This window comes from Rutidosis leptorrhynchoides, chromosome 11, assembly GCF_046630445.1.
Source record: "Rutidosis leptorrhynchoides isolate AG116_Rl617_1_P2 chromosome 11, CSIRO_AGI_Rlap_v1, whole genome shotgun sequence".
NCBI lineage: Eukaryota > Viridiplantae > Streptophyta > Magnoliopsida > Asterales > Asteraceae > Rutidosis > Rutidosis leptorrhynchoides.
In genome coordinates, this window is record NC_092343.1 from 197,236,336 (window position 1) to 197,250,279 (window position 13,944).

A 13,944-nucleotide genomic window follows, 5' to 3' on the forward strand; every position below is an offset into this window, starting at 1 on the left:
GAAGAGTTACCTGGTATTCCACCTCACCGTGAATTTGAATTTCAGATTGATTTAGTGCCAGAGGCTCCACTAGTAGCACGAGCGCTTTACAGAGTTGCACCTCCAGAAGTACAAGAATTGTCCAGTATAGTGCCGGAACTTTTGGACAATGGTTTATTCGACTGAGTTCTTTGCATTAAGGAGCTCCGGTCTTGTTCGTTAAGAAGAAAGATGGGTCAATGAGACTTTGTATTGCCTATATAGGATTGAACAGATTAAAAATCAATAATCGGTACCCATTGCTTTGGATTGATGACTTATGCGATCAACTGTAGGGATCAAGTTGTTACTCGAAGATTGATCTAAGATCTAAATATCACCAATTAAGGGCCAAAGAAGTTGTTGTTCCTAAGACGGCTGTCACGACCCGTCCTAATCCATCTGGACGAATACATTACATTTGGTTACATCGCGAGGTACTTAACCTCTATATGATACGTTTTACAAACATTGCATTCGTTTTTAAAAGACAAACTTTCATCAGATCGAAAGTTGACGGCATGCATACCAGTTCATAATATATCCAACTATAAATGACTTAATAATACACTTGATGAACTCAACGACTCGAATGCAACGCCTTTTTGAAATATGTCATGCATGACTCCGAGTAGTATCTCTAAGATGAGCAAATGCACAGCGGAAGATTTCTTTCATACCTGAGAATAAACATGCTTTCAAGTGTCAACCAAAAGGTTAGTGAGTTCATAGGTTTATCATAAAATAATAAAATTCATCATTTTGATAGACCACCAGATTTAATATTCCCATTTCCCATAACCATTATGCATAAAATTCATTTATATGGATTGAACACCTGATAATCGACCTTAACAAATTGCATATAGAATATCCTCATCATTTCGGGACAACTTCGGACACGATAAATTAGCCATCATTCTGGGAAAACTTCGGACATGATAAATTCGCCATCATTTCGGGAAAACTTTGGACATGATAAATTCGCCATCATTCCGGGAAACTTCGGACATGATAAATTCGCCATCATTCCGGGAAAACTTCGGACATGATAAATAGGGCATATTCGATTTCGATAATTCAACCATAGAATGTAGTTTCGATTACTTGTGTCTATTTTGTAAAACAGTTATAAAAGCATTTCATGTATTCGCAGATCAAAATATATTTCAAAAGCATTTAATAAAGCAGTTGTAAAAATAGCGCGTGTATTCTCAGTCCTAAAAATGTAAAGAGTAAAAGGGAATCAAATGAACTCACAATACTGTATTTTGTAGTAAAATTATGCATACGACGAAACTGCACAATGCAAGGTTGGCCTCAGATTCACGAACCTTAAGAAGCAAGTTGGTTGTAGTTTCTAAAAAAATGCCATTGCCCAGAATCGAACCCATGACCTCTCGTTTAACAAACCCCCTCCTGAACCATTGCTCTGCTTGTTATATTCTGATCTAATTCCTACATTAATTCTTTTATCATTCAATTTACCTTCATAAATCATCATCGATCATTGTTATCTTCTTTTTCATTTTCAGTCCAACCGAAAACCCACTAGATCTCAGCCCATAGTACCAACAGGAACGGCCTAATTGTTCTAGTCCAACAAGAGTTAGTTTCAAAGGCCAATTTTAAGTGATGAATGGCCAAATAAATTAACCCATCTAAATGTGATCCATGAATCAATTTAAGAAGTCAGAATGAAATAAAAAGGATACACGTAGGTCTAGCACTCGATAAAACACCCTAGGGAAATCTTGATTTCGGTTATTCAAACAGGAACACGGGAACAGCTTACAAAAAAAAAATAGAAACAGAAGCTGCAGCGGCAGTAGCAGCGTATCAGTCGATCGTCACAAAAACATGAAGCGTGCAGCAATATCTATCATCATTGAAGCATCATCGAGGCATCCTCATATCATCCATCATCACGTTACCAACACAGCTTATCTTTTCATTGTTTCAACCCAGCAGGGACAACGAGTAGTCCAAGATTACTTCGGTCCACCAACAAGTTGTTCAAATTCATTTTAATAAACCTTATATTCGTTAATAATGTGCAAATGGGGACTAGTTTTCATGTCCAACTTCGAACAGAACAAAGACAAGAATAATAGTGAAATGCTTTTAAAATTAAGTAGTGGGTGAGTGGGTTTATGGTTGAGTATATGTGTCGGCCAAAACAAAGAGAAAAGAACAAAAATACATAAAGATAGCCAATATATGAGCATGCTTTAGTTCATAGGAAAATTCAATATTAATTGTTACTTTGATGATTGTTTAAACTGTGTAGAACCAGAAGATGATGATGGCTCGAATAGTAGAAGTATTTCTTAACAATAACAGAATACATGGTTCGGCATAAAGTGATTAATCGGTGGAGTTTGTTCATGACGATGAAGTTGGAGGTGTAGGTAGTGTGTGTTTGTGATGGATGATTGAAGAAAGAAGGAAACAAGTGATGTCCCGTTGAAGATGAAGGGTGGTTGTGATGGGTTGTTTACATAGGTTTCAAATTGGGTTGTAGGTTCACGGTAGGTGTTGTGTACGTTCTAATAAAAGCATAATCATAGAGATTAAAGATGGGTTTCAATGGTGGTTGTTTGTTATGGTGATGGTAGTTCTCGAATTCGAAACAGAAACATGTAATTAGTAGCACCAGAATATTAACATAGATGGTTTTGTGATGTTTATCAAAGTGGTGGTGGTGGCTGTGAAAGAAATAGAAATAAAAATAATGAGAGTGAGGGTATTGGAAGATGGTGGTTACCCAGTGGACTCGTTTAATAGTAACAATGAACAAGAAGATAAAGTAGTAGGTTTGGATGGAGAGGTGGTGGATTTTGTTCATAAACGGAACGTAAGCAACAGTAATAATGAAGGACTAAAGGTGATATGAGTTTTGTAGTTTGTTTCAGGAAAAGAAACATAAACGTAAGGAAGATAGTAGTAGTGGTTGTCATGTGTTTTGATGAAGGTGTTATTGTAATTCAGAGAAGTGTGTTCCTATATCTAATATCTAATATGAATATATATACATATTATATGTATATGGATTAGGTGCATAATCATGAAGTGAATTCGTAAAGTAAATAGTATTAAACACAGTAATCTTAACTAATAATTCCAACAGTGTGGCAGCCTATATTTTGTAATTTGTACCGACAGTTTTCACAGACTGTGTATCGTGCGAAATCAGTGGCGGATAAAAGTGTTCAGAAAAATCCCATATTTTTAAATTAACTTTATTTATTTATTTTGGTCATTATGGTATAAAATTGGATCATTAACTATTAAATAAAAATTAAATTAATTATACACTCCCAATCCCGAGTAAAATATAAAAAATTTAAAACTTAACAAATAGTTCCTAAATATATATTTAATAAGCCTATAAATTATATAACTCATTTTTGGATCACCGTTTAATTTAAAATCAAATAAGTTTGACTTTAACTTGCTTACTATCAATCGAAACATCAAACGAGTTTTATAATCAATTAACAAATATATTCAATAAACTTTTATATCTATATGTAGATTCATTAATAATAAATTTTAATATGTCTTGTATTATTTTATTTTACAAAATTTAATTCTAATAACTAAATAATATAATATTTCTAATTATATTTTGAATTATTATTTATATATTTTTACACATATCTATTTACAATTAATTGTTCATGAATCGTCGAGAACAGTCGAAGGGTAATTTAATATATAAATACGGTTCAAAATTTTTGAGACTTCAACATTACAAACATTGCTTATCATGTCGGAAACATATAAAGATTAAGTTTAAATTTGGTCAGAAATTTCTGGGTCTTCACAGTACCTACCCGTTAAAGAAATTTTGTCCCGAAATTTGATTGGGATGGTCATTGCTAACAATAAATATATTTTCATGACCCATACAAGCTGAAAGTTATAGTTTTATCATCATCGAATAATATAGATAAAACAATTTGATTTTGTGAAGAGTACGAGTGAAGCTATCTTAAAAGAGTGAAATGAGTAAATGTAGATTTGTCATATCTTTTGACGTCGATAAGATTGATTTCCAGAGTTCAAGGAATTTACAGAAAATATTCGTGATCTGATTAAGATTTGATTCTCCGGTGATTAGGATCTCTTTAAGTAAATGCGGTAATCTGCCACGATTGCTTTGTCTGATATTTCACTATTAATCCACCCTCTTCGTTTCCTTTATATTTTGGAGTTTCATTTATTTGGTTCTCTTCCCAACTTTATGTCAAACGAGTAATGATCCAGAATTTGTAGGTCTAAAGTTTCGAATAAACATGACTAATGTTCTGCGAGAGATTGTAATAGCACGATCTTGATTGGTTAAATTACCAGAATTCAAGAGAGAAGATAGAACTATTAGGAAAATATGTTCTTGATATGTTTAGAGATTAGATAGGATGTAAGAGTCGTGTAATTTGGCACATGATGACTTTATGATCTGTGAATCATCACGTTCCATTAGAAACTCAGCATGACTTACTGTAATATAATCACGTTGATCATGTGTCATTATGTTATACTAACTCATGCTTCAGTTCCCAACACTACTTCAAAAACATTCTTATTTTAAACTTGAAGGTTTCATAATTTAGAAACTAAAACAGTTTCCTTTTATGATATAACACAGATAGCGCGGAGAGATAATTAATATCGGACGAGAATATTTATGAAGATATCTTCAGAAATATTGAGGATATTTACAATGAAAGATACGATAATATCTTAGAATTTTAGATTCAAACTGTGATGAAGAAATTCATTCACAATGATTTAGAGCGATTAAGGAGTAAGGTATTCGCTAAAGATTTCATCAGAAACAGAATCATCAGGATTCTTTAAATACAGGGTTTGGTCCGTGTATTTGTCCTTGGTCTCCTTCATGATTTGCTCGATTCGTTTTTTTTTCAGTATCAAACTTTTGAGCTTTTTCAGTATGTCGATCTTTATTATCAAACTTTTGACTATTTGAACAGTCTTTAGTTTTTGCTGCTTCATCAGCTTTTTTTCTTTAGAACTCAGAGATCTGATTCGTAAGCTAGAGTGTTTTCCAGGAATTCAGAGATTCTGAATTGTAATTCATCAGTTCAGAAGATATACATTATATATAGATATATAACTGTTGACGTAGGAATGCTGCGAAATTTGAGAATTAATGATTAATGCTTTCCGGTATTTAGTATGGCGACTATCGCTACAAGATGTCGATGAGTACATGATAGGGTTTCAATGAATAAATATAGTGATTTATCGGAGAGATTTAAGCCAAGGAGCAACGAGGTTGCTGGTACGTCTGCTGGTAATATGGTGGAATATAAAATGTTCCCCGGTAACAATAAAAGAGTGCGCATATATTTCAAGGTTATAATAAGACCAATCCGGATGAAAAGTCGAAGTTGACTTGCTGAAGCTGTGACAAAACTGGCTATTTTGAAAAGGAATTGCAATGTTATTTTTGGTAATAATAATGCCAAAGGAACTAGCACAGATACGTGTTAAACATTTACTTAGGTTCCGAGTGTTTTCAGGTGCATAACTATATGCATCAATCTTTTCTTCTGTAGATGAAGTGCAGTTGATTCATCCTTTCGATTGAGGTGTTTTCAAGAATCATGAAAGGTTTGAATGCAGATTGTAATTGTCAAGATACAAACGAGGTTTAAGATGAGATCAAATGGCAAACTTGAAGAAATGTTTAGTTTCATATGTTAAAATCAATATTTTAATTCATTTTAATTGTCCAATATTGGTAGTCCTCAGTTAATAGTCCACAGTTAGCAATATATAATATTCGAATTAATTAATACGTGTCGTGACCCGTGTACATGTCTCAGACTCGATCACAACTCAAAGTATATATATTATTGTAGAATCAACCTCAACCCTGTATAGCTAACTCAAACAGTACTGCATATAGAGTGTCTATGGTTATTCCAAATAATATATATAGATGCGTCGATATGATATGTCAAAACCTTGTATACGTGTCCCGATATTTAAAGTGCGTAAAATAAATAACAGAAATTAAATGACAATAAATAAAATTTCAATAATTTAAATTGCGATAAGTGAATTGCGATAATTAAATTGTGATAAATAAATGTAATAAGGAATTAACAGTTACCTAGGAACAGTTAGCTAGGACTTTGTTAGCGTGGATTCTTAACAGAATTTCTCATAGTTAATTTGTTTGTTTCTAACAAAATTTATTTTGTCCGACGTTTTCTTCATTATGTCACTTGTTGGATTCTGATAGGTCAAAATCCAAATATGAATTTGAAAGAAAATGGTTATTCTACGGTGAACGGATTCGTATATCTGTGGATGTAAGTAGGATAGTATATGACTGTTGAATCAGATTCGAAGAATGTACAATGTGTCTTATTAATGTGAAATCTAAATATTCCTCGGGTATTACCTACCCATTAAAATATTTTCACCATTAACAGTTTGTACAAAAAAAATTCAATTACAATCTTTATGAAAATATATATACATATATATTTTCTTCAGGTGTAATCATGGATTTAATGAGTAGATATAATATTAACTCATTTGATTTACCGTTAGAACTAGAATACATAATCTCTAAAACATTAGAGATTTCATAATCATCATGAAGAACGAAGATAACCGATGTAGAACAAGATGTAGAACGCAGATTATGTTCGAGGTATAGATTGCGAGGTTGAGATGTGTGATGTTGAGGCTTATGTTATTGGTGGTACTGGTGTTGCCGGTGCTGTTGCTGAAGCTGGTAGGTTTTGCACCATGTTTTCCAAATTGATTACTCGAGCGCGAAGCTCGTTGACTTTTTCGATTACTCCGGGATGATTGTCGGTATTAACGAGCGGATGAATAAGGTTTAGAATTTTAGATAGAATATAATCGTGACGAGATATCCTGGAAATAAGGGTGAAAATGGTGTTTCGGACTGGTTCGTCGGTAAGTGATTCGGGTTCTTCGTCAATAGGTGAATTCGGTTGATGGAAAGGATCGCCTTCTCCTCATTTCCATCGATTAAGTCGACTACGATCTCAGCCCCAATTCATCCAGAATTGATGACGGTTGTTTGGTTGACCCATTCCGGTTACACTGCTTTCAGAGCTCGAGTGAAAATCCATCTCGGAATCCGAGGAATTCAAACTGGTCGAGGGATCCATCTCGTACGATCAGATGGAGGATTTTTAATATGAATTAGATTATACGATGTAGATTAGTATCCTGTAATACATAATTTACATATGCATATATAATACTAAAATCTCATAAGTTACGGAGGAATCTACGGAAGCTGTCAGGCAAAGGTAACAATAACAGATACGCTAAGATATGAATTTATCTATACAACGTCTATGCAATAGAGGCAGTAAGACGTGTCTAGACTTTAAGGATGATAAGCAAATAATTTTCGACACTAAATGATAAGCAAAACTTTTGACATGCAGACACGGTCGAAGTCCAGACCCACTAATGCATCTAAACAACTATCAGTTAGACACACTAATGCAAGACTTGGTTCGCTAAGACCACCGCTCTGATACCACATGTCACGACCCGTCCTAATCCATCTGGACGAATACATTACATTTGGTTACATTGCGAGGTACTTGAGCTCTATATGATACGTTTTACAAATATTGCATTCGTTTTTAAAAGACAAACTTTCATCACATCGAAAGTTGACGACATGCATATCATTTCATAATATATCCAACTATAAATGACTTAATATTACTCTTGATGAACTCAACGACTTGAATACAACGTCTTTTTGAAATATGTCATGCATGACTCCGAGTAGTATCTCTAAGATGAGCAAATGCACAGCGAAAGATTTCTTTCATACATGAGAATAAACATGCTTTCAAGTGTCAACCAAAAGGTTGGTGAGTTCATAGGTTTATCATAAAATAATAAAATTCATCATTTTGATAGACCACCAGATTTAATATTCCCATTTCCCATAACCATTATGCATAAAATTCATTTATATGGATTGAACACCTGATAATCGACCTTAACAAATTGCATATAGAATATCCTCATCATTCCGGGACAACTTCGGACATGATAAATTCGACATCATTCCGGGAAAACTTCGGACATGATAAATTCGCCAACATTTCGGGAAAACTTTGGACATGATAAATTCGCCATCATTCTGGGAAAACTTCGGACATGATAAATTCGCCATCATTCCGAGAAAACTTCGGACATGATAAATTCGCCATCATTCCGGGAAAACTTCGGACATGATAAATTCGCCATCATTCCGGGAAAACTTCGGACATGATAAATAGGGCATATTCGATTTCGATAATTCAACCATAGAATGTAGTTTCGATTACTTGTGTCTATTTCGTAAAATAGTTATAAAAGCACTTCATGTATTCGCAGATCAAAATATATTTCAAAAGCATTTAATAAAGCAGTTGTAAAAACAGCGCATATATTCTCAGTCCCAAAAATGTAAAGAGTAAAAGGGAATCAAATGAACTCACAATACTGTATTTTGTAGTAAAAATATGCATACGACGAAACTAAACAATGTAAGGTTGGCCTCGGGTTCACGAACCTTAAGAAGCAATTTGGTTGCAGTTTCTAAAAAAATGCCATTGCCCATATTCGAACCTATGACCTCTCGTTTAACAAACCCCCTCCTGAACCATTGCTCTGCTTGTTATATTCTGATCTAATTCCTACATTAATTCTTTTATCATTCAATTTACCTTCATAAATCATCATCGATCATTGTTATCTTCTTTATCATTTTCAGTCCAACCGAAAACTCACTAGATCTCAGCCCATAGTACCAACAGGAATGGCCCAATTGTTCTAGTCCAACAAGAGTTAGTTTCAAAGGCCAATTTTAAGTGATGAATGGCCCAATAAAGTAACCCATCTAAATGTGATCCATGAATCAATTTAAGAAGTCAGAATGAAATAAAAGGGATACACGTAGGTCTAGCACTCGATAAAACTCGCTAGGGAAATCTTGATTTTTGTTATTCAAACAAGAACACATGAGTACAGGAACAACTTATAAAAAATAGAAACAAAAGCTGCAGCAGTAGTAGCAGCGTATCAGTCGATCGTCATAGAAACATGAAGCGTGCAGCAATATCTATCATCATTGATGCATCATCGAGGCATCCTCATATCATCCATCATCACATTACCAACACAGCTTATCTTCTCATTGTTTCAACCCTGCAGGGACAACGAGTAGTCCAAGATTACTTCAGTCCACCAACAAGTTGTTCAAATTCATTTTCATAAACCTTATATTCGTAAATAATGTCAAATGGGGACTAGTTTTCATGTCCTACTTCGAACAGAACAGAGAGAAGAATAATAGTTAAATGCTTTTAAAATTAAGTAGTGGGTGAGTGGGTTTATGGTTGAGTATATGTGTCGGCCAAAACAAAGAGAAAAGAACAAAAATACATAAAGATAGCCATTATATGAGCATGCTTTAGTTCATAGGAAAATTCAATATTAACTGTTACTTTGATGATTGTTTAAACTATGCAGAACTAGAAAATGATGATGGCTCGAATAGTAGAAGTATTTCTTAACAATAACAGAATACTTGGTTCGGTATAAGGTGATTAATCGATGGAGTTTGTTCATGAAGATCAAGTTGGAGGTGTAGGTGGTGTGAGTTTGTGATGGATGATTGAAGAAAGAAGGAAACAAGTGATGTCCCGTTGAAGATGAAGGGTGGTTGTGATGGGTTGTTTAAATAGGTTTCAAATTGGGTTGTAGGTTCATGGTGGGTGTTGTGTACGTTCTAATAAAAGCATAATCATAGAGATTAAAGATGGGTTTCAATGGTGGTTGTTTGTTATGGTGATGGTAGTTCTCGAATTCGAAACTAAAACATGTAATTAGTAGCACTAGAATAGTAACATAGATGGTTTTGTGATGTTTATCAAAGTGGTGGCGGCGGCTGTGAAAGAAACAGAAATAAAAATAATGAGAGTGAGGGTGTTGGAAGATGGTGGTTACCCAGTGGACTCGTTTAATAGTAACAATGAACAAGAAGAGAAAGAAGTAGGTTTGTATGGAGAGGTGGTGGTTTTTATTCATAAACGGAACGTAAGCAACAGTAATAATGAAGGACTAAAGGTGATATGAGTTTTGTAATTTGATTCAGGAAAAGAAACATAAACGTAAGGAAGATAGTAGTAGTGGTTGTCGTGTGTTTTGATGAAGTTGTTATTGTAATTCAGAGAAGGGTGTTCCTATATCTAATATCTAATATGAATATATATATATTATATGTATATGGATTAGGTGCATAATCATGAAGTGAATTCGTAAAGTAAATAGTATTAAAAACAGAAATCTTAACTAATAATTCCAACAGTGTGGCAGCCTATATTTTGTAATTTGTACCGACAGTTTTCACGGACTGTGTATCGTGCGAAATCAGTGGCGGATAAAAGTGTTCAGAAAAATCCCATATTTTAAATTAACTTTATTTATTTATTTTGGTCATTATGGTATAAAATTCGATCATTAACTATTAAATAAAATTTAAATTAATTATACACTCCCAATCCCAAGTAAAATAAAAAAAATTAAAACTTAACAAATAGTTCCTAAATATATATTTAATAAGCCTATAAATTATATAACTCATTTTAGGATCACCGTTTATTTTAAAATCAAATAAGTTTGACTTTAACTTGCTTACTATCAATCGGAACATTAAACGAGTTTTATAATCAATTAATAAATATATTCAATAAACTTTTATATCTAAATGTAGATTCATTAATAATAAATTTTAATATGTCTTGTATTATTTTATTTTACAAAATTTAATTCTAATAACTAAATAATATACAAATTATATTTCAAATTATTATTTATATATTTATACACATATCTATTTACAATTAATTGTTCGTGAATCGTCTAGAACAGTCAAAGGGTAATTGAATATATGAATACGGTTCAAAATTTTTGAGACTTCAACATTACAAACTTTGCTTATCGTGTCGGAAACATATAAAGATTAAGTTTAAATTTGGTCGGAAATTTCCGGGTTGTCACAACGGCGTTTAGAACACGATATGGACATTATGAGTTTACAGTGATGTCGTTTGATTTGACGAACACACCAGCAGTGTTCATAGGTCTCATGAACCGCGTGTCTAAGCTATACCTGGATAAATTCTTCATTGTATTCATCGATGAAATATTGGCGTATCCAAACAAGATAGAGACGGTTAAGAATTGGGAAACCCCAAAGACTCCAACTCATATCCGAAAATTTCTGGGTCTAGATGGTTACTACAGGAGATTCATAGAAGGTTTCTCTATAATTACTCTACTATTGACCGCACTGACTCATAAAGGCTAGAAGTATGAATGGTTTGAACCACAGGGAAACTACACTTAAGTTATTGAAGGAGAAGTTTACGACTGCACCGCTATTATCTCTACCCGAGGGGAATAAAGACTTCGTTATTTACAGTGATTCCTTGCATCAAGGACTAGGTTGCATGCTAATGTAACGAAACAAGGTTATTGCTTATGGATCGCAACAATTAAAGATTCACGAATAGAATTACAAGACTTATGATCTTGAACTAGGAACAGTAGTCTTCGCACACAAAATGTGGAGACACTACCTGTATGAAACCAAGTTTACTATCTTCACCAACCATAAGAGTCTGCAACACATCTTTGATCAAAAGTAACTCAACATGAGACAACAACGCTGTGTGGAATTGCTAAATGACTACGATTGTGAGATCCAATATCATCATGGTAACGCGAACGTGGTAGCGGATACTCTAAGCAATAAAGAGAGAGATAGACTTCTCAGGGTCCGAGCTCTCAACATGGTTGTCCGTACAAACCTTACGTCACAGATCTGTGATGCATAACTAGAAGTCGTGAAACAAGAGAATGTCGATGTGGAATTTATCAAAGGGTTACATAAGAAATTTAACATAAAAGAAGATTGGAAACGATATTTTGCTAACTAAAATATGGGTACCACAATTTGGTGGTGGATTGAGAGAACTAGTGTTGGAGGAAGCACACAACTCAATGTATTCAAATCAACCGGGATCAAATAAAATGTACCAAGATCTAAAGGCCTTTTAATGGTGGATAAATCTTAAAGCTGACATTGCTACCTATGTCGAAAAGTGTTTGACTTGCGCTAAGTTCAAGGCTGAACACCAGAAACCATCGAGGCTGCTGAATTAACCAGAAATTCCCCAATGGAAGTGAGAATGCATTGCAATGGACTTCATCACAAAACTGCCAAAAACAAGGGAGGTTACGACACCATTTGGATTATCTTGGATCATCTCACAAAATCTGCACACGTCTTACCGATAAGAGAAACTAACAAGATGGAGAAGTTGGCATAGTGATGATACGCATAATGATTCTTATCAATAAAACACATCTTTTCATAACATAACGGGGTCCCGCCTTGAACTCAACCGGCATATCGGTCCAGGAAGGAATACATTCTCTCGGGCATACTTAAACAACCCGACCAGAAGACCATTCAATTGCACATCCGGGAAGAAATGTCTTGAATAAAAGTTGGCCATGGCCTCACATATCCATCCTACCCGGACAAGTGAGTTGGAAACCGACACCACTCACCCGGGTACATGTGTATCGAAGAGGTTACAAATCATGTTATCATGTCAAGGTGGTCACCCAACAATCTCTACAAGGATACTACAAATAAGTACATGAACCGATTGCAGCATCACCCGGACAGGAGAAGACCGTGAAGAAACACTCAGAATAAACACCAGGTAAAACTCCTTTTACCTAACCATGACTGAAGACATTCATCCGACGCATCATGGTCGGAACAACCATACCACATCCAAAATATCACTTGGTCCCAGAACATACACTTGATCCCAGAACAAAGCACTTAGTCCTGGAACATACACTTGATCTTGGAACAAAGCACTTGATCCCGAAACAAAGCACTTCATCCCGAAACAAAGCACTTACTCCTGAAACAAACACTTGAACCGAGAACGAACACTTGGTCCCGAAACAGACATACAAACGGTTTTGTATGCTGCGTCAGCCCACGAAACTAGGAAAGTTTGTTAGGATCTGTTTGTTACGCCAATGAAAGGGATAGGTGCCACGTCAGCTAACGAATCTGGTAAAGTTTGTTATGACCATGAAAAGGACATATGCCACAACATCATTCCCTCAAAACACCTATAATTACACTCATAGGGTCATTCATTACACAACACTGGATATTAAAATACCTATAACGGAAACTCCGATTGAGATTCCGGTCAATATCGGAGCTAACATTCATCCAAGATATTAAATCATTCGTTCTAATCGAGTGAGGTTAATTCCATCATTTGTTTTACGCCCTTGAAATCCAGATTTCAAATCAGGGTTTGCATAGTTATTGAAGTTAAAACAATCGATCAATCCTTTTTCCCAAATTAAGAACTCAAGTCTAAATCTAAAAAACAACCAATTTAGGTTTAGGCATGATCAAATGGCGCCAATAAAAGGTCTGAGCAATCCCGTTAAACCAGGAAGCGATATAGAAAGCAAGAAGGGAACGTTCAATATCATTCCAAACACCTCGGACAAGCAAATTTCACCAACGGTGGAGCAATCCCAACCCAAGAAACAATCGATTGCTCACATTCACTCCGATGAAACTTTGGATGTTGAAATGCATGTTTCTGGCGATGAAGAAGGTGAACAACGCAAGAAATCGCCAACTGGTTATAGAAGATTAAATCTCAGCATTTCTGGTCACAAGACCAGTGGTTCGAGTGGAATACGTTCATCCCAAGATGACACTGAGATGATCACCAAAATGATCTTAGCAGACATCGAGAAACAAGTAATCGGGAAACTGAA